At 38.5% G+C, this 3,636-nt stretch overlaps 1 pseudogene across 1 annotated transcript; it reads left to right on the forward strand.

The window, feature by feature from the left end:
• On the forward strand, nucleotides 1-3,636 carry LOC147409259 (cytochrome P450 81Q32 pseudogene; annotated as a pseudogene). Its single transcript, XR_015170430.1, has 3 exons — nucleotides 1-12; nucleotides 579-2,672; nucleotides 2,974-3,636. The product of XR_015170430.1 is annotated as a cytochrome P450 81Q32 pseudogene (transcript).

Here is a 3,636-nt window from a genome sequence, read left to right on the forward strand (position 1 = left end):
ATGGAATTTATGGTGTGTTATAAGTAATTACTGGTTTTCAACCAACTTTCGAGTCCAAAGAGTGTATATACTGCTTATCTTAGTGATAGCTAATTATGGGGCTCAGACACGTTAGCATGGAATTTCTAGTGTGTTATAATTAATTATGAGGATGAGACACGTAAGTTCGGAATTTATATGTGTAGAACGCTCCTCGTGCTTGCCAACTGTCAGGATAGAATAACATTATATCTTATCATTCGGGCACTCTCCAACTTGGGATTCATCTTTGACATCCCACATGGGATTCATCACATCATTTTATGGTGATCCCGACTCCCCATTTTCAATTCTAGATTCCAAGCCCTTCAAGCTTCAATTGGGGGAAATCCTGAGTGTGACCTCTCGATTACATGAGGACTCAAACTAATGTAATACCCTCAAATTGTCGTACCTAAGAATAAACTTCAACCCCTACTCAAAATCGATCAGACTTTCTAATGTTCTCAAAAAATATCTTCCTCCAATGATGGAACAAACTCTCTCCACTTTTTAAATTCAAATGTTTGGGTCTCTCTTTGTTTTGATATCATGTGTAGGTGTCATTAGCAGTGGGGACCAGCACTTCTTCCGAAACCATGGAATGAGCAATGTCTCTTTTACTTTATCATCCAGAAATGATCAAGAAGGTCTGACATGAAATTGACGCTCACATGGAACAAGGCCGATTGCTCGATGAATCTGATCTCCCCAAGCTTCTATAACTCCATGATATCATTGCTGAGATGCTTCGAATGTATCTAGTTGTCCCACTACTGTTACCGCATGCATCATCAAAAGAATGCATTTTAGGAGGTTACAAAATTCCCAGTGGCACAATTCTATTCGTAAACTTGTGGACCATACAAAATGATCCTAACATATGGGCTGAGCCCACTAAGTTCAAACCCGAGAGGTTTGAAGGCATGGAAAGTGGTGTTAGAGATGGGTAGAAGTTGACGCCGTTTGGGTCAGGAAGGAGGGCTTGTCCAGGCGAGGGATTGGCAATGCATGTTGTCAAGTTAACACTAGGAACCCTGATTCAATGTTTCGAATGGGAGAGGATCGGAGAAGAAATGGTGCATATGAGCGAAGGGATTGGACTCACCATGGCTAGGACTAAGCTCTTGGAGGCTAAATGTAGGCCACGTTCAACCATGTTGAACCTAATTTCTCAACTTTGATCCACCTTATTATTAGTTTGGTAAACTTGGAGTAGTGGAAAGTTGAAAGTTGCATTATGTTGAAATTGTACTACTAAGTAAAGTGCTTGGTAAAACTCATAAGAAGTTGTAGTCATCTCCACAAAAAGGGCACATTATAACTAGAGAGATTTCTCAGACAGACCAATCTTTTGCAATTTTATTAAAGAAACTCTCTTATTTTATCAAGTTTATTACTAAACAAACCTTACATTTTGAATTGGGTAAGCATTATTTTATTTTTTTTGATGACGAGGGTATTTGAACTTACGTCCGATTAGGGGGATTGAAAGAGCTAGGGCCAGAGGCATATGGGTCCCTCCCTCTGGCCTACACATCATATGCATTGGGTAAGTGAGGGTGCACCCTCATGGGTGGTCCTGAGGAAATACTGCTCATACTGGGTATTGAACTTACAAAACCCAACTTGTCATCCTAAGCACACCCAACAACGTATATAGAGCTCAGTGCTATTATTAATGCATCGAACTTTGCACATCAAAAGGGGAATGCTCAGGTGTTATTATTCTCGACTCTCTTTATTCAATAAAATGCATTAAAAAAGAGATTGAGAGCTCATGGAAAATACTTGGAATTAGTTAAGGAAATTCAACTATCGATTACTTCCTTCTTAACATGTGGGTTGAATTTTTTTGGAAAGAAACTTACAAGGCGATGGATTGTTTTAGCAAAGTTGGTTCTTTTGGAGAGGAATTTGTTATAACTGAGGATGCTTATTGATGTAATTATCTCGTTGATATTTGTTTCAAGGAGGGGTCCCTTCAACTCCAACTTCTCAATAAAAAACCTTAAACCTCAATCCCATAGTCGTATTTTTCCATCAACCAATAGAAAATTTGATTCATGATAAATTTATTCTTAATTAATTTCAAGGAGATCTCAATGAATGGTCTATCAAACTTTCTTTTGTGACTCGATCACATAAGTCGCAATCTTAGGTACAGTTTCTACAAACTTGATTCACTCCTTTTGATTATCTGAATGACGAATCATCTTGGGTCCTACTTAGTCATATGGGATTCATAGGAATGATCATGGTTGTTATATCTTGATCTTTAAATGCCTTGGACCATGTGAAGGCGTGTCACACCAAGAGGAGATAAATGTGACTGAGTCCAATCCATTAATGCTAGGGAAGACAATTCAATTTACATATGGAACAGGTGAAGAAGACAAAAAGTCAAGGATGTGCAGCTCTTTTGAGAACTTCATATGATGGGAAGATATGAGTGGTTTGCTACGATGAACCACGCAATTGTTTCTTTGTTCCTTGTGGCCACTGTGCTATACCTGCTATGAATGTGCTCAAAGCCAAAGGTTTTATAGGGGGCGGTTCGACGGACTACTGGAAAACATATGAGAAAACAATGTATATCAACCGTTGGATGGAGATAAAACAATGGGGGAGATGGCGTCAAACGTCAATTCAATGTAAGAAACGGAGTTTCAGCATTTTTCAAAAAACTCCCTTGACTCTTTTTTTTTTAAATTATACTAACTCTCTCTTTTCTACCCACCCTTCATTTTTTCCTTCGAACACTGAAACCCAAACCTTTGTTTTCCTTTCGAACGGTGAAAACCCAACCCAACCCTTCGTCTCTCTCTCTCTCTCTCTCTCTCTCAATTTTGCATAATTGTGTTCCTTCCTTTTACATTAAAATCTTTCTAGAACTGCTTTCTTTTTTATGAAAAAAAAAATGTTTGTAACTTTCCTTCTTAATTTCTTGGTTAGGAAACTATTTTACGCCGATTTGCTGGACAAGTGGCTAATCCCACCACAGCAAGCGAGCTCGAACATATGGTTATGTATGCAGGACAAGGTGTCTGGCTTGTAAAGGATATACTTCCAACGGGTGAGATTATAAACAACTTCATAGAAGGTGTTAAAGAGATCATCAAGAACCTAGGGGACAAGTATCTCCCAAAATTTGATCCTTAACTTGCTTCATTAGCTTAAACAGGGATGAATTCATGTTGGGAACTGTCTAAATTGTGGTCTTAGCTCTGTCTTTGGATGTTTAGGAATAAGCTTTGAGAGAGAGAGGGAAGAGATGGGTTAGTCGATCGAGAGAAGAGAGAAAGGGTTGGGTTGGGTTTTCAGAGTTCGATGGAAAAAATGAAGGTTGGGCTTTCTATCGAAGGGTTGGGTAGAAAAGAGAGAGTTAGTATAATAAATAAATAAACGAAAAAAAAAAATCAAGGGAATTTTTTGAAAAATGTTGAAACTCTGTTTCTTACATTGAATTGAGACGTCTGACGCCATCTCCCCGTTGTTTCTCTCCATCTAACGTTTGAGATACATTGGTCTCTCATATGTTTTCCAGCACGTCTCATGAACTGCCCACATATATATATGGGAAATTTTCAACACCCTTAGCTTTACCCTACACTTTAA

The sequence above is a fragment of the Akebia trifoliata genome, chromosome 2 (genome assembly GCF_017979445.1).
Source record: "Akebia trifoliata isolate Shusen 1 chromosome 2, ASM1797944v1, whole genome shotgun sequence".
Taxonomy (NCBI): Eukaryota; Viridiplantae; Streptophyta; class Magnoliopsida; order Ranunculales; family Lardizabalaceae; genus Akebia; species Akebia trifoliata.